Source organism: Polypterus senegalus, chromosome 1, assembly GCF_016835505.1.
Source record: "Polypterus senegalus isolate Bchr_013 chromosome 1, ASM1683550v1, whole genome shotgun sequence".
NCBI classification, from domain to species: Eukaryota; Metazoa; Chordata; class Cladistia; order Polypteriformes; family Polypteridae; genus Polypterus; species Polypterus senegalus.
The window spans coordinates 100,265,171-100,287,118 of record NC_053154.1 but is presented as its reverse complement, the minus strand read 5'-3'; the positions used below and the strand labels follow the sequence as shown (position 1 = coordinate 100,287,118).

Here is a 21,948-nt window from a genome sequence, read left to right as displayed (position 1 = left end):
AATTACAGCCATGGAGTATTTGTCAGGATTCAATAACCAACCCTACACTTCAAATTCAGTCAGCATTTAAGCTGGAAGAAATGTTATCTTTACACAGCAAAGGAGATAAGAATTTCAGAATTTAACCTTAACTTTGCACATATATTACTTGTTTGTTGACGGTACCCTTGTAGGGGACACATTAAGCAGGTGCTAAGAACGAAGTCAATTTTATCAACCCACCCAACATTATACTGTACATATATATCTTTAGTTTTAGAATGAGGTTATTAGTTCTGATTGAAAGAGAGGCCAAAATCATCTGGTCCATTTACTTTGCAGAACCATGAAGATCTGGCTGGGAAATACTATTGGATCAGTATAAACATGAATTAAATCAACCAAATTAAAAACAAAATTAAATTTAAAAAACTAAATAATTACTGCTATACTTTTTTCTTAATTACAAAAATATCCCTTGTTACACTGCTGATAATTATAATGAATGCAGAACTATAAATTCTATATTGCTACTGAAAACTGGAACTTCTTAATTTTTCTCACTGTGTTCTATAGAACTGGAACTTTTCAAAGTTTTTTTTTTCATTTAAAATTCACCAGTATGTTCTTGGCTACTTTTTTACATTCTATTACCAGTTTCAGGCTTTAGTGCTGCCCTGTGGCATTTGACCACATTTTGCCCTTTCAGTGGGTGAAACTGTGTTAAGAATTATCACAAATCACTTTTCTATAACATGCAGCACTGACACAAAATTAATTATTCTTCATATATTTTGCATACAGTTATTAGGTTATGAATACAACTATTCTCTTTTTAAGGCTTAATTGCTTACAGAATAACATCTATGTTTAAAAAAATATAGAACATAAGCAAAAACAACTAATTTAACTATACTAATAAAAGGCAAAGCCCTCACTGACTGACTCACTAATTCTCCAACTTCCCGTGTAGGTGGAAGGCTGAAATTTGGCAGGCTCATTCCTTACAGCTTACTTCCAAATGTTAGCAGGTTTCGTTTCAAAATTCTACGTGTAACAGTCATAACTGTAACCTACTTTCGTCCATATACTGTAATAGCCTGCAGCTCGGTCGCCGTGTGAGGCAGAGTTGCGTCTCGCATCATCACGCCTCCCACGTAATTGAGTTCCTGCCCATATAAGGTAAATATTCGCAGATGAAGGACTGTGCTTAGCATATTCATAAGTGCAGCTACTGCGGTAACCCTCCCTCAGCGAAAGTGCGAGAGAAACTTTTAAGTGCCAGGTTTAAGCTAAAATTAAATAAAGCCGTGGACATCGCAAGATCGCACAAGATATTCGCAAGATACAAGTTTAAAGAGAAGACGCAGGGTATAAAGCCTCGATGCTAAATACCTGGCAAAGTCATGCCTTCTCTGCTGGCCTAAAAAAATATCTGAATCACAAACTGATGTTAATTATATTTTGTCCATGAATACTTATTGAATAATTCCAAATAGTCTGTCCGCTTCCTTTCATAGCTTTTCCGATGGTTGTGCTGCTTCCAGAGATGTATTTTCGTATTGAAACATTTAACCAATCACATTTCAGCCATCATTTGTTGCCAGGCAGAGAGGCCTTCACAATCCGTTGTGCGGGCCCTCTAACACAGAATAAATGTCGATTAAACTGTTGCTTCAACCAATCAGATTTTGAGTTGGTGTCAGTAGGGCCCTCTAGTAGGCATACGGCAACGTCACCGTATTCAGACTCATTGATTAGATAGAAGCCGATATGAGGAACTCTACGAGGCCACTGAACGCACCCCGCAGGCGCTCTGATCGCAAGATCCTCGCGCGTACTACCACCAACTCCATGGCAGGATTCTGGACAATAATATTTGCCAGACACAGACCAGATTTTAAGACCACGAAAAACTGGTGTTTGTCACGCTCCTCGACCCCCAGAAGTTTCAGGAATACAAGAAAAATTTCCCGCATGCAGCCTTCTCCAGTTTAACACAAGAGCCAAGGGGCAGTTTTTGATCTGTCTCAGCTAAAAATAGAACTGACTGTAATGTATGCCATGGATGATTTTGCAGGAAAATATCCCACTTATCTTCTTGACTTCCTTCATCAGAAAAATCTGAATGAGAGCATGGGGCAGCAGTTCACATTGGTATATTTGGCGGTGACCATTCCCATGTACACTGCTTCTGTCGAGCGGACATTTTCAGCCCTAAAGCGAATTAAAACTTATACCAGAAATACAACAGGGCAGGTTCGACTTTCAGCATTAGCTTCGATGGCGATAGAAGGGGACTTTTTGATGGAACCGAAGCGCACGGATAATCTGTACGACAGAGTAATTGAACTGTTTTTGAGGAAAGACAGGAGGATGGATTCTGTTTACAAATAATCCGAATTTTTGGTGAGTAAAATGTTGTGATTTTCCTAAATAATATTGCAAGTTTATGAGTTATTATTGATGTTTTTTAAGTGTGTCGCAGCTGTAGCTGCAGTAGAAAGGAACTTGTTCATCCCTGGTTTGTCTATTCAATAATGGCATTTATTGTGGCTACAGGAGTTATCTATCTGCAATGCAGCGGCTCTTTATACTGTATTTCTTCATATTAAGATGGTTTTTATAACCATAAATTAGTTTTTGAGGGGCAGGTTGATTCAGACGGAGCACTACTGAAGGCCTAAGTGTGAAATGCACGGTTCGCCACTGGACCAGATGATACGTAAATTTGATGAACATTACAACCCGAAAATAAAGGAAACTGTACAGAGGTTCAGATTATACTTCTCCCAGTGCATCTCTCTAAATCCTCCGTGCGGGAGCAATATCATAAGGCTTAACAATCTTATTGTTACACCTTCTACGTACACCGAACCGTCCTTATTACGAAGTCTTCCTTGCTTTACCGCTGGCTGCTTCTTTCCATTCACCTTCCTATCTCTTTATTTAAACAGTTTTCCAACTCACTTTTCCGCTCCTTCGCTGTCTTCTCCCTTTTCGTTCAAAATACGCGCATCCTTGCTTTTCTACAGTCAGCTCCCCTTACGTCACACCATGGTACGTTTAGCACAAGTTAATACCGGGAAAGCCTGTTCAACATCTTACATTCACGAGTAGCGATATGCCTAGTGAACACTTCAATGAATGAAACCTGTTATTTTTACAACGGTTGACAAACACGGAATGTAACTTCATAACAACACGTCCTCCAAATATGAACCTGATTGAAAGAAATAATGATAATCAAATCCTTGATGACAGCAACACTAATAACAGTGACAAAACAATTACATTGACAATCAGGTTATGTTATTTTTAAAATGTTTCCTTTTCTTTTTCATAACTTCTTAAACACACTACTTCGCTGTGAAGCGCGGGTATTTTGCTAGTTAAACATAAATAAAACAATTAAAATCATGTTTGATCTGTATGTCTGCCTAGCCATTGATTTAGATATGTGCTATGAGGAATATCGGGTTATGTTTCTAACAAGCATTGTGTTTTGCCCATTTAAAATTTATCAATAGCAATGTGTAATCTGCATCAGACATATTGTCCATGTCCTCAAACACTCAAATGATGTTCGTTCTCCTGTTGGCAATCATACAAATATGACACAATTCTTTCAAGCCCCAAGACAAGATAATTTCTGAGAGCTAAGGGAAGCTATTTCCCCAGTGTGATCATCTGTGAACTAAGAATTCTGAAGGCTTCTGCTTTCCGGTTTGTGGCAAATATAGTGAATAGTGAGACTTACTTTATGCACAGTATGGCTTAATGGTTTGCTTCACGATGGAAGTTGGTTTGGTGTACACACTTGATCACAGCTCACCATCTGGTATCTAGGGTCCAAAGTTTGATTGAACTTTCTTAAACTTTAACACTAGAATTACCAGGGCCTATGAAAAAACTTGTAGATCCGTCCCATCTTAAAACGCTTCGCACCTCTCCGTCAGCGTCTTTTGTCCTTTAAATCTATACTAATAAAAGGCAAAGCCCTCATTGACTCACTGACTGACTGACTGACTCACTCACTGACACACTTATCACTAATTCTCCAAGTTCCTGTGTAGGTAGAAGGCTGAAATTTGGCAGGCTTATTCCTTACAGCTTACTTACAAAAGTTAAGCAGGTTTCATTTCGAAATTCTACACATAACGGTCATAACGGTCGATAACGGTCAAAACCGTCCGCCATGTTGAACTTTCTTATTTATGGCCCCATCTTCACGAAATTTGGTAGGCGGCTTCCCTGCGCTAACCAAAACCGATGTACGATACTTATTTCGGTGGTATGACGCCATTGTCGGCCGCCATATTGAATTTTCCAACGTCACCAATTTTCAAACTTCCCGTGTAGGTAGAAGGCTGAAATTTGGCAGGCCCATTCCTTACAGCTTACTTACAAAAGTTAAGCAGGTTTCATTTCGAAATTGTCCGCGTAACGGTCATAACGGTCAACAACGTCCGCCATGTTGAACTTTCTTATTTACGGCCCCATCTTCTCGAAATTTGGTAGGAGGCTTCCCTCCACTAACTGAAACCAATGTATGTACTTATTTCGGTAGTATGATGCCACTGTCGGCCGCCATATTGAACTTTTCAACAGTCTTTGTTACTTATGGGCCCATCTTCAAGAAATTCTATCGATCAAAGAACTGTCACTTACCGAGTGGTTTCCATGCCGGAGATACCACCTACCTTTTCCATTCTCTGTTACATATTGCACGGCCATATCAGGCTCACTCTTGATATCCGGAGGAACATTCTGTCTTATGTATTGAATGACTGGGACAGGTTCAAGGTGTGGACTGATGACGGTACAGGAGATAATTATACTACACAGGAGCACTAGAAGAGTGAAATGCTTAAGCCCTTCACCTATGGTTCTGCATGTGAGTTGATAGCTGCCGCTGAATTGTTCGGTTGTCGCTTTCAAGTGTACCGAAATGCCCAAATATTTTACACCTTTGGACAACCGCCAATTCCTCTTAAACATCTTAAATTCACAGGTGACGATTTCGGTAGTAGACACTTTGATGTTTATGAATGTTTAAACTCTCAAAAGCTGGATGTGATTTTATCGATGAAACCGGTTGTGTGCTTAAAACGCTTGACAGATGCCAAATGTCACTTCAACACAACAAATCCTGCAAATACTATCGTAATTGAAACAAACCATGAAACTCAAACCAATTATGACAGCAGCAATCCAAGCTGTGAGATTTGAGACAAGATTACTGTTCACATGGCCAACTGTAAGTTACATGCTCAAGTGTAAGCTCAGCGCACAGCTTGGTCATGTTACAACCGGAGGGCCGAACTGACAACATGGTATACAAAGAGATCCTTAACAAATAATTATTGGCATATTGTCCCACAGTTTAAAAAGGTGTAATTTTCTTCTTAATAAAAATTTTAATGCAGTACTTCACCGCTGCGAAGCGCAGGTATTTTGCTAGTGTGTTCATAAGCTGCACAATTTTCTCAGCTCAAGTCTGTTTACCTGCATGCCAGTTGCTTAGAGTTGTATAGAGTGAGAGGTCAAGCAAAATAACAATATAGTATTTATAAAAGGTGTCATTTGGAACACTTGCATTTCATGTATGTTCTGCATCTACAACGATCTATGCACAGTACACACATTGTTAAAACAGAAACGTTTTTCATGTTTTAGTAATAATTGACAATCACAAAAGATACAAGTATAACAGAACAAATGCGCTTTTTTCCCCAAGATTATAACAGAAGAAAAAGAAATCAGGTTAGTGTTGCTTGTTGTCCTGACTTCTTGGGTAGTGTACTGGTTAGAGCTGCTGACTCCAATTCAGAAGGTTCTGCGTTCCGAGTCTTAACGTCTCCCAAAATAAATGTTTTGACTAGTGAGCTGTTCTTATTGTTAATATTATACAATAAAAGCATAAATTTGATTTTCAACTGTAACAGATGCTGTAAATGTATAGTACTTGTCAAAGTTAGCACCTTTTTTTTGGCTTTACTAGTTTTACTTTATTTACTTATCTTCCTACAGCATAAAGCCACAAGTATGCTGCAGAGCTTCCTCTGTTTGATCGTCAAGGGCTTGCTCACAAGTTGCACGTGTAATGCCACGAAAAATACCTGCTGACACTTTAGTATGCGAACAATGGTACGAAAATGCAGTTAGACATTTTTGGGCACATAGACCACACTAGTCTTTAGATCTGGGCGGTGTAGCGTTGGAGAGCTCTGTAAGCCGTGCTGTTTCTTTTAAGGACAGTTGATTGGCAGGATGATGCCGGACTTTCACCTTTACGCCTGGTGCAGCTGCACTGTTCTTATATGCGAGTGGACGTTTCTTGCGGGGAGGGCTTCCGTTTTCTCCGATCTGAGTTCACCTCTGTTATAGCGAGTCTTTATTTGAAAACAGCAGTATCAGATCGGGGAAAGCATGTACAAATATATGGGCCACTGGGTATAAAATTAATCAGAAAACATCATCACACTAATGCAATATTATTTGAAAACGAACAGCGTCAGAGAGGGTGTGAAGTTACGCTGGCGCTGTTACTTAGAGTCAGATCAGGAGAGGCGGGGGGGTGTTAGAACATGATCGTGACTTAGAGAATAAAACTGGAGGTTATTCAGTGCAGTCCCCTAGTTTTGTCTGATTCACGTTCAAGCTTCCAGACATACAACCCCCCCTTCCGATCTGATGACATTTTCAAATAAAGACATGGTACAAACTTGTTTTGTTACACCCTTTCTTTATTTGAAAACCGTGTCAGATCTTGTGCATAAACAACACTGGGAAAACTGTGGACGTGAGTATTGTGCGTGACTGAGAATACACTGTTGATGTGAATTTTTTTTATTCAGTTTTATTCTTGTGTGTTCCTGCTCACGATGAATTACTATGCGCCTTCTGATCCATGATGTCAAAGCCACGCTGACAAAAAAAAAAAGAGAGACTTCGGTATATATGACATTTGAGAATTCCCTGTAAAACAGCGTCAGATCGGGGGTTTGGGGGGGCAGGGAGGTGTTGTGGAAGCGTGAACGCGAGTGAGAATAAAACTATAAAAAAAAATTTTTAAAAAACCAACATGCAAACTTTGACAAGTACTATACATTTGCATCTGTAACAGCCACCATAAATCAAATGTATGTTTTTATTGTAAAATATTATCAATAACAGCAGCTCTCAACTCAATACGGTAAACTTGAGACGCTGCCAGCATTCATCCCAGAAGCTCTTCATTAGGAATCAGCAGTTCTTAGCATTGCACCATGGATAATATTAACAGCAAGAACAGCTCACTACTCAAAACGTTTATTTTGGTAGACGTTAAGACTCGAACGCAGAACCTTCTGAATTGGAGTCAGCAGCTCTAACCAGTACACTATCCAAGAAGTCAGGACAACAAGCAACACTAACCTGATTTCTTTTTCTTCTGTTATAATCGTGGGGAAAAGCGCATTTGTTCTGTTATACTTGTATCTTTTGTGAAAGTGTTTCTTTGATATTTGGAATTCAGGCTTTACACATTATACACTTCATGTCTACATTTTGTCAATTATTACTAAAACATGAAAAATGTTTCTGTTTTAACGATGTGTTTAGTGAGCATAGATCGTTGTAGACATGGAACACACATGAAATGCAAGTGTTCCAAATAACGATATAGTATTTATAAAAGTGTGTCATTTTGCTTGACTTCTCACTCTATACAGCTCTAAGCAACTGACACGCAGGTAAACAGATGCGAGCCGAATAAACTGCGTGGGGTGGGGAATGTGATAGCAGACTGCTTGCTGTTTGCAGCTTATTAACACATTTACGCTGACAGAGAGGTGCAAAGCGTTTTAAGATGGGACGGATCTACGAGTTTTTTCATAGGCCCTGGTAATTCTAGTGTTAAAAATGGTATAAATTGGTTGTATGCCTTTCGCTAGATGGCTGCACGTTATATCCCTCCATTATTTGCTTTTCTGTCGCACAGTTTGCCAGCCAAAAATTGCTAGGATTAACAAAAGCTTGTAGGTCACACACTGATGTTTTAAGCCAAGCACTACTGCTGTGCTGGCTATCATCTGTTTAGTAATTTCTGTATATTCATGCATCCAAGCGGTTTCCAGTTATTTTAAAAGGTCAGTGGTTGTTCCAACTTTCAGTTACCATGCATGAGAACATACTGTAATTTTATGGTATTATTTCTTGGATAAAGTTGGAAAGTCTGAAATTAATCCAACTTCAAATAACTGATGACCCCCAGTTATGATGATATAACAAGCTGTCTTTAAAAAAAAAAAAAATCCAAGTAAGTGAGTGCAGTAAGGGCAGCACAAGACCAGTGCACTACAAGGTGAAAAGTACAATCAAAGCTTCAGTGTACATATGCTGTGTTCATGCACTTTCAGTCCACTATGGTAACTTGCTTGCTCAAAGAAAAATCAACATGTGCTTTAGAACGAGTTTATACATATGCAAATGCATGTAGTAGTAGCATGTATTTAATAATTCTGTTTTTTGATAATACAATTTGATTTAATGAAATTTGAAAACTTTACATGATTCGACCAATTCAAACACCCATAACTGAATTCAATGTAGATATAAAATTTGATCAACAGCCCTAGTATTTTAAGCCTTGCTCCGATGTGAGGAAGCATGCTAAAAATAGGGAGGGGGTGTGAGATGTAAAATTGAAAATGGGAAGCAGGATATGACACAGTAAATAAATGGAGGCAGTAAGGAAGTGATGATCAGAAAAGTTATCTGATTCAGATTCATTAGCAAAATAATATTGACGGATAGTTTCTGGTTCAGGGTATCGCATGACCAAAGAGTAAGGAATGTGCTGCTGCGGATTCTCAAGGCTGCTCCTGTAAGAGGTTGCCACAGCGGATCATCTTCTTGCATATCTTTCTTTCCTCTGCATCTTGTTCTGTTACACCCAACACCTGCATGTCCTCTCTAACCACATCCATCAACCTTCATTTAGTCCTTCCTCTTTTCCTCTTCCCTGGCAGCTCTATCCTTAGCATAGTTCTCCCAATATACCCAGCATCTCTCCTCTGCACATGTCCAAATCAACACAATCTCGCCTCTCTGACTTTGTCTCCCAACCATCCAACTTGAGCTGACCCTCTAATGTACTAATTTCTAATCCTATCCATCCTTGTCACACCCAGTACAAATCTTAGCATCTTTAACTCTGCTACCTCCAGCTCTGTCTCCTCCTTTCTGGTCAGTGCCACCGTCTCCAACCCATATAACATAGCTGGTCTCACTACCACCCTGTAGACCTTCCCTTTCACTCTTGCCGATACCTGTCTGCCACAAATTACTCCTGACGCTCTTCTCCACCCATTCCACTCTACCAGCTCTCTCTTTTTCACCTCTCTTCCACAATCCCCATTAATCTGTACTGTTGATCCCAAGTATTTAAACTCATCCACCTTCGCCAACTCTACTCCCTGTATCCTCACCATTCCACTGACTTCCCTCTAATTTACACATATGTATTCAGTCTTGTTCCTACTCAACTTCATGCCTCTCCTCTCTAGAGCATATATCCACCTCTCCAGGGTCTCCTCAACCTGCTCCCTACTATCGCTATAGATCACAATGTCATCAGTAAATATCATAGTCCACGGGGACTCCTGTCTAATCTCGTCTGTCAACCTGTCCATCACCATTGCAAATAAGAAAGGGTTCAGAGCTGATCCCTGATGTAATCCCACCTCATCCGTCTGCATCTGTCGCTCCTACCGCAGACATTACCAGTGTCACACTTCCTTTGTACATATCCTGTACAACTCTTACATACATCTCTGCCACTCCTGACTTCCCTTTTTTAACAATGCAAGTAAATTTAGGAAGTGGCTCATACAGCTCAAACTGGTTTACCAAGTAGAGTCAAATCAGTTTAATGATGTTTGTTACTGTGCTAGGTCCTCCAAGAAAATAATTTTTAAAGCTAAATATCTGTGTAAAGATTGTATCTTTGCTCACTAAGTACAACCTTAGACTATTGCACTTGAGGAACAGTATTTAATGGTTATTTCTCTAAAGGACAAAAGTAAATCCAATGAAGTGCTTACTTGACATCTGGCACTCATTGATTATGCAAAAACATCTTAAAAAGAAATGGTACTGTAGGGAGAGTTGCAGGCAGAAACCATGCATTCAGATAAGAAGAAGACACCGTTGTATGAAAGAAAATAAAACAAGTGATAACCAGTGACAGAATGTCTTATAGATCATTGAGTCTAAAATTTAATAATTGTGGCTTATAAAAATACTGAGATTTCAAGAGAAGAGTGGGAAAGAACAAAGATGTCTATTTGTAGCGGAGCAGAGAGGCAGCTTTACCATAACTTAGGGATGTATTTTAAAAAAAAAAACACTATGAAATATTGAAGCTAAGAAATGTTAACACATAATCCTGCTTTGCCTTCTTAGGAAATTGAGATATTGGCAAAAAGTTTCGTTCAACACAAACCACAATTTAAAAACACAAGATAAATCTTTAGCAGAAATCTGCAGCTAGAACACAAACAGAGGGGACCATGTCAGATCCCCTACCAAAACATAGTTGATAAATTGATTTGATAGGGAAAGAATACAAATCAGCCAAAGTCAAAAGAAAGTGTTATGGAAAAAATCTTTATAATTTTGGAGGAAAATAGCTTTTCACTGTAAGCAATGCCAAACAAAATACTGTACTAACTTGTTTTAAAATAGAAGCCATCTGTGATACCTTTTATTGTCTCCCAGTGTTTATTTTAATATTATGCACTGTTTTCCTGTGCAAATGAACACTGTCAATAACACCAGCATTAAAAAATAATTTTAATGCATTGAAATATAAAACAGTAGAGACCATCTTGTGCATCTGAATCCTATGCCCTTTAGCATAGTTCTGTACGTCCTTGGGTGTTGTGCATCAGTATCATGTTAAACCAAACAAATTAAGTAGTCAGGCTACTCAGTAGACAGAAAAACATCTTACTCATGAAATTGGATTACTCTAAATGTTGCAAGATGCTAGAGAGAAGACATTGAAATAGCATGTTGATAACATCTGTATTTTTTTTAAGAAAGAAACCATTTTAACAATGGTAAAAGGTCTTCAGTTATTTTACAACATTGAAAAAAATGAGAAATAGTCAACTTTTAGGATGAGTTAAAAATGTAATAAATCCTTTGCATGTTTTACTAAACAAGTTTGCTAATCAAGAACACAATCTTCAAAAGCTGACAAATTTTAGAGCCAAGGTCCCTTTTTTACTATTACACTTTCAAGTTTGTACTTCACAGTTTTCTCTCTTTGGGATAAACCCAAGCAAAATTCTGCATGCAAGGGTGAAAAGTGTGTCATAAAAGAATATGCTTTCATTAGCAGGCTTGCATATACAGAAAGCCCTCGCTATATCGCTTTGACTTTCACAGGTTCACTCTATTGAGGATTTTATATGTAAGCATATCTAAATATATAACGCGGATTTTTCGCTGCTTCGTGGGTTCTGTGGACAATGGGTCTTTTTACTTCCTGTACATGCTTCCTCAGTTGGTTTGCCCAGTTGATTTCATACAAGGGACGCTATTGGCGGATGGCTGAGAAGCTAACCAATCAGAGCACGCAGTTAAGTTCCTGTGTGCTGAATGGCTCAGCAACGGAGAGCTAAATTCGATTCCGCAGCGTTAATCAGGAAGTCTCATCTCGCTCATTCAGCATCAACGTGTTTCGCTGTGTAAAGAGTTAACTTTTGTGCTCTTTTATGTTTATCTTTGTGCATAGTCAAGCCCTTCATTATGGCTCCAAAACGATCTGCTCCTGCTACTGCTTCAGGGGCCGTGCCCAAGCGCCAACAGAAGATGTTAATGATTGCCTAAAAGGTAAACGTTTTGGATATTTTGAAGGAAAGGAAAAGCTACACCGCTGTAGGACGCCATTACGGCATCAATGAGGCTACGATTCTTTTTATTTAAAAAGTAGGAAAGGAATATAAGATCTACAGCCGCAGTGTCCTTTTAAACAGGGCGCAAAACGAGTTGTAAGTGGATGTAATAAGGCAGTAGTCTGGATGGAATCTGCTTTAGGGATTTGGATTGAAATCTGCTGGAAGAAGAAAAACGGTGGTGCTATACAGTTGCCTGAAGAGGCTCCTTTAGAAGAGCTGTAACGCTCTCCTTGGTTGTGCAGTAAAACTAAACTCCTCGTTATCGGACAAGTCATTGTGTCATTGTTGGTAACTATAATTAATTTTCTACTTGTAGTACTTAGTACATGTACGTATGTGTCACTGTACACACATTTACTGTATACAATTTTTCTTGCATTGTACGTATTTATTGCTGGTGGCCTGTCTATCGTAATGGCTGTAATATATATGATATCGGAGACACTTGATATCTTTAAAATAATATTTAGGTTTTACTGTGTATAAATAGAGTGTTTACATACATAATTTCAATGAAACTTACCTAATATCTAAGAGAATACAAAGGGTTTATGCTGTATAACTGTGCGGGGAATATTTATAAACAGTGTGGGAGAGTTTATAAGGGCTTAAAATATATAAAAATAACCATACAAACATATGGTTTCTACTTCACGGATTTTCACCTATCGCGAGGGGGTCTGGAATGCAACCCCCGCGATCGAGGAGGGATTACTGTATACATTTAATTACTAGCAGCAGGCTGATGTAGAATTGTTACATGTTGGTCAAATTTGCAAAAAAAAATTCTTCTATATTCTGTATACTAGACAATGCTACTATTCCAACTATCACTGCTCTATCCTGATATCCACAAATCGTTTGCCGAGTCAAAACATTCCATTACTCTTTAACCAGAAACCTAAAATATTGTATAAACAATTTTGGGCACGTGGAACATTTCTTCACACAGTACATAAAAATGAGTTAACCTAAGTTGCACATTTTCTGGACATTTGAGTAAACCAGCATAAAAAAAAAATATGCAAAATTCATACAATTCCATCCCAAGTTGACAGAGCTATAATGCAACAGTGTAACCCACTGCTCTACTGTTGTTCTTCCTACATCTCTTAAATAAATGACGAATTTTGGGTTCTAAGCAGTACAGATCAAATGTGAGATATATAATGCTCATAAAAATTAAGTGAACATTTAATCATCACCGCCTAACACCAAGTCAATTAAGCTTCAAGGCTATCAATCTGTTCAATTAGGAAGCATAAGCGATTGTGAATCAACTTCACCTGCTTTCGTGCAAATGAAAATGACAATAGGTGCACTAGAGAGGCAACAGCAAGACATTCCCCAAAAAGGGAATAGTTTTGCTGATGAGGACCACATACAATTGCTTGCTCAATATCCCTCCTGACAGAATCTTCTCTAGTTTTGCATTTTACTAGTGTTGTTGTCACTACTGGTAGCATGACAAATCATTACACGAAAAGAGCTGGACAGGGTCATAGGAGGGCATCAATCCAGCACCAGAACTGGCATCTGATCTTTTGAGTGTGCGGAGGAACATGAGGAGCACTGCCAAGGCCCTACAAAATAATCTCCAGCTGGGTACTGGTGTGTAGGTTTCTGACCAAACTGTCAGAAACAGACTCCATGAGGGTGGCATGACAGCCCAACATCCTCTAGTGGGACCTGTGCTCACAGCCCATCACCACGCAGCTAGATTGCCATTCGCCAGGGAATACCACAATTAGCGGCTCCGCCACTGGTAGCCTGTTCTCTTTACAGATTAGACCAGGCTCACACTGAACACATGAAATAGTCTGGAGACACGGTTACACAGCCTGCAACATTAACCCACAGGACAGGTTTGGTGGTGGGTCAGTGGTGGTCTGGGGAGGCATAACCTTGGAGGGTCACACAGACCTCCATGTGTTAGGTACCAGAATGAAATCATCAAAGCCAGTGTCAAACCTTACACTAAAGTGCAGTGGACCCTCCTGGTGCAGGACAATGTCCGGCCTTACAAGGCAAGAGTGTTTAGGCAGTTCCTGGATGACAAAGGTATTACTTTTATATTTGGGTCTTAATATCATAATATGGTACAGCAATTTAATTCTGCAATACATTGCAATTTATAAGATCCTTTTCAATTACCTGAAATTAGTGTTAAAAATTATAACCCTATAAGCAGAAATGTGTCAACTAATAAACAATTCCAAAATTTATTCCGCATAAAACTTTTTTAACTGTGAAAATAAATTTCAAGTACCAGAGCCACAGTCATATGGCATAATAATTTACTTTCAACAAAAAAGATAACAGTGGTATGTCTTTCATTTCTTAGGAACAGCTGAGTACTGGAATGTTTTCCAAACAAAGATTTTTAGTGAAGCAGTATTTAGTTGTATCAAATTAAACCAAATGTGAAAAACTGGCTGTGTAAAAATTTGGGTACCCTCGTAATTTTGCTGATTTGAATACATGTAACTGCTCAATACTGATTACTTGCAACACCAAATTGGTTGGATTAACTCATTAAGCCTTGAACTTTATAGACAGGTGTGTTCAATCATGAGAAAAGGTATTTAAGGTGGTCAATTGCAAGTTGTGCTTCCCTTTGACTCTCCTCTGAACATTGACAGCATGGGACCCTCAAAGAAACTCAAAAAGATCTGAAAACAAAAAATGTTCAGTATCATGGATTAAGGGAAGGCTACAGAAAGCTATCTTAGATGTTTAAACTGTCAGTTGCAACTGTAAGGATTGTAATCTGGAAATGGAAGGTCACAGGCACAGTTGCTGTTAAACCCAGGTCTTGCAGGCCAAGAAAAATACAGGAGCAGCATATGCGCAGGATTGTGAGATTGTGTGCAGGATTGTGAGATTGTGTGCAGATGTTGTATCTGTGCATCGTTCTACAATTCAGCACAATTTGCACAAAGAACATCTGAATGGCAGGGTGATGAGAAAGAAGCCCTTTCTGCACTTACACCACAAACAGAGTCGCTTGTTGTATGCAAATGCTCATTTAGACAAGCCAGATTCATTTTGGAACAAAGTGCTTTGGACTGATGAGACAAAAATTGAGTTATCTGGTCATAACAAAATGCACTTTGCATGGAGGAAGAAGAACACTGTATTCCAAGAAAAACACCTGCTGCCTACTGTCAAATTTGGTGGAGGTTCCATCATGCTGTGGGGCTGTGTGGCTAGTTCAAGGACTGGGGCCCTTGTTAAAGCCAAGGGTCAGATGAATTCAACCCAATATCAACAAAGTCTTCAGGATAATGTTCAAGCATCAGTAACAAAGTTGAAGTTATTCAGGGGTTGGATATTCCAACAAGACAATGACCCAAAACACAGTTCGAAATCTAAAAAGGCATTCATGCAGAGGGAGAAGTACAATGTTCTGGAATGGCCGTCACTGTCCCCTGACTTAAATATTATCGAAAATCTATGGGATGATTTGAATCAGGCTGTCCATGCTCGGCAACCATCAAATTTAACTGAACTGGAGAGATTTTGTATGAAAGAATGGTCAAAAAATACCTCCATCCAGAATCCAGACACCCATCAAAGGCTATAGGAGGCGTCTAGAGGCTCTTATATTTGCAAAAGGAGGCTCAACTTAGTATTGATGTAATATCTCTGTTGGGGTGCCCAAATTTATGCACCTAATTTTGTTCTGGTGCCTATTGCATATTTTCTGTTAATCCAATAAACTTAATGTTGCTGCTGAAATACTACCGATTCCATAAGGCATGTCCTATATTAAAAGGAAGTTGCTGCTTTGAAAGCTCAGCCAATGATAAACAAAAATCCAAAGAATTAAGAGGGGTTCCCAAACTTTTTTATATGACTGTATCTATTCAGCAAAAGTAGAAATACTCCATTATGGCACATAACACATACGTCAGATTATCTAAATTCTACAATGGGTGAGTGCTTGCAAAGATAAGCTCTTACGTGTGAGATAAGGTTATCAAACAATAATTAAGACTAGGAAGTTTCAAATTTCAAATTTGTTTTATATACACAGCATACAAGAGTGCATTTTAGACTCGTAGGGCAATATAAAAGTACATTTCCATGAGGGTCGCATAAAATATTAATGTATGATTTTTTAAATAAATTACCAATTATCATTTTAAGAAAACAAAATTTCTAACACTATACATTAAACTAGCATCTGTGATGGCTCAAAACCACGTCCATTATATTTGCTTTTCTTAATTTTGCCCCGATCTTTTTACCGCTGCTCAAGCTAGATTTACGTTATACACAGAAGTTAACTTTGACTGTTCAAGGCAGAAATAAAACAAGTATTTGCTGGAGTTCATGAACACAAATAAAAACAGGAAAATTGATTATCTGAAGTTTCTTACTTCTCAATTTCCTCCTAGAACTTCACTGATTTGTGTGTGAAGACTTCAATTGCTTCTGTCAGTTGGAGTTAATGAGATGGAAATAATCTGAAGACTGTCCTGGTATAATTGTTTTCACTTTACAATGCTTGAAATTTGTACATTTTCTTTTAAGCCTTTTTTCCCCCCTGGAATTTTGTGAAAAGTGTTAACGAACCCAAATACTCATAGTAGAAGTAGATAAAACATTTGGTACAAGAATGGATTTTTTTATACTTTAATTTTTATATTCTCACAGATGGTGAACTGTAAATGTTAGTAGAGATTTATTGCTCTATAAATGGCAGGGGTAAAAAAAGTAAATAACAAAAATAGTGCCCAAGAATATCACGAGAATACATACTCAAAGTCAACAAAGTCCCTGACAAAATAATACCTTCCAGTCAACTTTTTTAAATTAGAGAAAAAAAGCACCAGAGCAGAATTCACACTAGCTGCAAACTGGAATGATAAAAGAAAGACCAGCTCCACCACTTATAATCCAAACAGCCAAGGAGGCTCAAAAAAATAATTAAAAAAAGGCCAACCAAACTTTTGTGTCATCTAATAAAGCCACTTGTGTTATTAGGTCTACAGAATTCCTATAAATGAGTAAGAGGAAAGGGCAAAAGATAAATACAGCAGGAAGAAAACCATAACAAAGCACCTGGATTCACTAAGAAGAACAGTAGTGTTTTAGAAAAAAAAAAAAGAATGAATACTACATTTTAATTACTGACACTGTCATTAAAATAGAGCTACCATTTATACTCTTGTACAAGATTCCAGGATCAAAAGATACATTTTCAAAAACTCATGAAGAGGCTTGTCAAGTGTGGCAAATAAACAATTTATGCAGGGAAAAACTGCATGCTGGAGTGAGAGTAAGAAAACAGGAATTTGCCATAAAGACAGAACATGAGATAAGAAGTGAGAAAGAATGACTGGTAACTTGCAGGGTATGGAATTACAATGAACCAGGATTTCATGAAGAATGTAGTGTAAGTGAAATTAAAAAAAAAAACAGCATGGTGGCACAGTGGTAGCACTGAGGCTTTGTATTATGGAGGTTATGGGTATGCTTCCCAGGTCCTGCTTGTATGAAGAGCATTTTGAGCTGTGAGAAAAGCACTATATAAATGTAAAGAATTAGATTATCATTATACTATTAAATGTGAGAAAATGAATGCATACAAGTGGTTAAACTGTGGCCATGTAAGGTTTAATTCCATCCTTATTAAAAGCCACCTGCCAAATCTGAAAAACAGCTAGTACCAAAGTAGACCTTTAAGTAATTGCCACTATAATATTACATATATTTACTACCATACAATAGATTTGCTAGATCTGACACAGAAGATAATCTGTAAAATGTAGTAAATCTATAACTTAGTTTCTCCATATTACTAAACAGCTAACTCATGTGCTGCATTATCAGTCAGAATTTCCATGTTCAGCAGAGTGGGAAGCAGACATCACACTTGATGAACTGCCAAAATAGGTTCATAAGCAATCTCACTACATCTTGAGATGACGATAAGGAGGAGTAGGACAGTTGTTGTAGAAAAACATGCATAAATGCTAGAATTTCATATGCCAGTGCAAAAGCCTGCGAAACTCAGTAAACACAACAGACGCGCACCCTACACATTAAACAAAAACTTCAAGGTCTCCAAGGTGGATGAAATAAAGATGTCTCTTAATAAGACGAGATATGCAAAAAAAAAAAAAACTATGAGCACAGCTACAAAAAAAAATGGAACAAAAAGTGGGGAACATCCATATCAATCAATTTAAACCACCAATCCATGAAGAATGGTTAAGTAAAAGTGTCATCCTAGGGCTAAGAATAATGAGATGTTAAATGATTTGGGTGATGCGATTTCCTTTTTTTTAATTATTTCATGTTTAATTATTATGACCCTACTTAAGCAGAGTAACTGGCTTTAAAATTCAACACTACCTGCCATATGCTGTCAATACTCTATATCCTAGTAATATGTTTTTACTTTCATATCTTAGTAAAAATTACTTTTTTCCCCAAAAGGAACTACAAAGATGATAAAAAGGGTTTGAAGAATAATAATTTAATATTCACATGGAAAATAATTTCTTCTGCTCTCTTTTTGATGCTGACAAACAAGGGTACATCGGGATCCTCTACTGTAAAAGACATATCAATCTTACTGCTACCACCTTACTAAATATAAGCCAAGGGGCAAATTGGACAATTATATTGAGAGATTAAGTGAGAGATGACAGATCTGAAATTTATTTCAAATAGATGCAAAGCAGGCAATGATGACAGGTCACTCTAAGCTAAAGCACAATTTTCTTCCTAGTTAATATTTATTTTATCCAACAAAAAGAGACAGTTAATACACAAAAAAAGAAGCAGCAGCTGCACTAAATGCAAATTAATGATTTCTCAACGTGACCATCTGGGGCTGTGAGAAAGGCAAGCTCAATGCTCATCTCACACCACAATTAGTAAGTGGAGGAGGTGATCTGGCCTTCATGTAGGGGAAAAAAAAAGCGGAGTGTTATAATCAAGTGAAAGACAAAACACCACCTAAAGGCATGGTCATCAGACCCAAATTTGTTGGAGAATACGAAACAGATGGACTATTTTGGGGGCTTTGAGTAAACATAATAATTGAAGTTGGCAACTGAAGCTAAAAACACTGGAGATCAGCACTTCAGCCTCATTCACTGTGAAGCAGAGGCTGATACCTATATTTTAAAAAAATCTGATTTAAGTTTTTCTAATCTATTTGAATGTGTGAAATTTAAACTGAATCTGCTACAGCTTCACAACAGAAGAATTGAATTTAATTGAAGAATTAAAAAATTTGGAAATGGAAACATACAATATATATGAGTAACAATATTTTAAAAAGAAAATTTAAATGCCAGAAGCATCAGGAAAAAAAAAAATTCTTGCAAGTCTACCTTATCTTTTTAAGCCACACTCATACTCAAAAGAAACAAAGTAACATCTTTTAGCACTGCTAATGCAAGGGAAGACACTCAAATTGCAAGTTTGAAATATTCATGGAATATGAATGCGTTACTTGCCATGAAAAATATGATTGACATTGCAACTACTGAAATATGGAAATAATTCATACCATATGCTTTTCACAAAAATACTACTGCCACTGGAAGGTAAAGAGTGCGTTTCTAAAAGTATAGCAGATGGGTTTTGCTGTTAAATTCTTAAAAGTAGCAGAGGATAGCTTAAGATGAATAAAGTGTATCTTTTATCACGAGGAATGGGTTTAAAAATGGTGTGGAACATACACACAGATCATGGTAACATTTACAACAAGTTCTTATTTCAGAATAGCTGTAGTACCATACTAAAGTAGCACAACAGAATTATTAAAATTTCTGGCTTGTCTGTCTGGATTCTTTATACAAGCTAAACACCCAATTTTGAAACTGAAGTAATATTTGTTTCTGTTAAGTAATGATACAGAGAATCACACAGTTGCTTTGTTTGGAGATACTTTCATTCATTTTAATTAAAACATAAAGGCTAAAGATTACCTGCACTGTGGTGAACACAGTTACAAATCAAATTTTATGAAAGCTAACTACTGCTACATTTAACCTTTCGTGCTGGATTGCCATACTACTTGAACATCCATGGGCAGATGTCCACTTTCTAACTAGCTCGTCAATTTCAGGCTTGCAAATCCAGGCAGCATTCACAGCAAGATGGGAACTGACGACAGATGCGGCAACAGCCTATCATAGGTCTGTCTTGTACACGTTCACAATGGGACAATTTAGAGTCCCCAAAAATTCTAGCATACATCACCGATGCCCTAACCAGTGCCTTTTATTTAAAAGTCAGTATGTACCTTTATAAAAGTAACCCTTGATTTACTTACAATACCACAAGCAAAAACTACCTTTTTTGATACTATCAACGCACAGTGCTCTCACACAATTGTTTTTCAATAAATTGTTATAATAATTAAGAAACTCCGTCCACAACAGAGCTTATTCGGCACCATCTAAAAATACAGTAGCAGGTGGAGGCTTAAACATGCTTACATGAGCAAAAAAACTGGAACTTGACATTTCTGGTACCCATAAACATAATCTGGGTAACGCTATTAAATCTGCAGTTATGCAAAATATTTTAAAAAGTAAAACTTTAGAGATTAAAACAAAGTAATTAAAAATACCTAAATAACTATGGTCTGACACAATAGCAGAGTCATATCGGGGACATAATTTCAGGACAAGCAATGCTGTCGGGATGACTTCGCAAAAAGGGTCAATTCTAAACTAAGAATCGAGTGTACTGGGTTATAAACACCTAAATGGCAAAAGACACATCTTGAGAATGAGCTACAACATTTTGGCCTCTACAAAAAGCCAGCACATAAATTAGAAACCTATTAAAATGCAAGAGGTTTGTCAAACAGTTAAGTAAAACCCCATCCCAAGCCCAGTATCCACAGGGAACATAAGCAGGCAAGGTTTGCATAACCCTGCCTCTGCTTATATAATCATCATTGGACGGCTCACACAACCACAGAAAAGACACCTCTTCAAAAATATAGCGTTTCAGCACAAGAAAGCAAGTCGCTGGCTACCTAAAAGCAGTCAATCACTGAAAAAGAAATCATGCCCGACCGAAGTAAAGTCGTGTCACTGGGGACGAAAATAAGCAAAATAAGATAGCGAGATTGTCATTAAAGGCAACATTACCTGGAATGAAACGGCAATGGTATGACACGTACAGTAGGGAAAGGAAAGGTGGGTTAAGTTTCTATTCACTCATGTGAAATACCTTTACAATTACAGTATCACCAATATTGCTTGACCTGCAGTATAAACCCAATGGGACGGAACGACCTGGTCAGCCCATAATGCCGCAAAATATGATGTTCCTCTACCCGGATGTGTCTAAACGTGCCCTTTCACTTTGAGTGCAGCTCGAGTAACTCGCAGCGCCCACCGAATCTCCTTGTGTCAAGATAAAGGGCATAGAGATGGCGAAAACATGACGGAACCCCTCGTCGTTTTCCTGCCATTGCCGAGCTTACTTACCTCGGATTCGCTTCGACCTCCTTGTCTCCGTCCTGGTACTCTATGTACGGTTACTATTAGGTCCAGTTCAGAGTCAATGCCGAGTCGACTTTTTTCTTGGGGTGTGTTGTTTTTGTTTTGGTTTGGTTTGGTTTTCCTCGCTTTCACAAGGGCGAACAGCACCTACAAGCAGTAGTGCTTCTTTCAGCCACTGCAGGGAGTTCCGCATTACCCGCTCAGGGAGGGGTGGACGAGAAAGGAACCTACCATGTTAGTCTGGGGGGATGCAGTTCAACAACATTATTCTATCAATGCCATTACAACAAATAGGAAACAAAATTACAAATAATTGAATGATTTGAAACATTACTATAGCAAAAGTATTAAACTGCTTTTGTAATTGATCTACAGAACAGTATCGGAACGTTATATTTTTAACAATCTACTTCTATCCCATGATGGTTAGCTCCCTACAGTTGAAAAAAAACACAGCTTGTCATTTGGGGTCACGGAGGGGGCGTGTAAGCGCCTGAACTCCGGCTGTGTGGTGCGACAGGTCTAGAAAA

The 21,948-nt window shown here is 38.1% G+C and overlaps 1 protein-coding gene across 26 annotated transcripts in view; it reads right to left on the bottom strand.

Annotated features, from left to right (window-relative positions):
• Positions 1 to 21,633, bottom strand: part of madd (MAP-kinase activating death domain) — a 252,051-nt gene extending 230,418 nt beyond the window's left edge. For 18 of the 26 annotated variants that reach the window (XM_039753998.1, XM_039753924.1, XM_039753975.1 and 15 more), the window contains exon 1: positions 21,404 to 21,633. The gene's annotated coding sequence lies outside the window, so the exon portion shown is untranslated. The remainder of the gene's footprint in view (positions 1 to 21,403) is intronic. The other 8 variants (XM_039754048.1, XM_039754015.1, XM_039754086.1 and 5 more) reach the window with 1 other exon arrangement.
• Between the last annotated feature and the right edge of the window lie 315 nt (positions 21,634 to 21,948).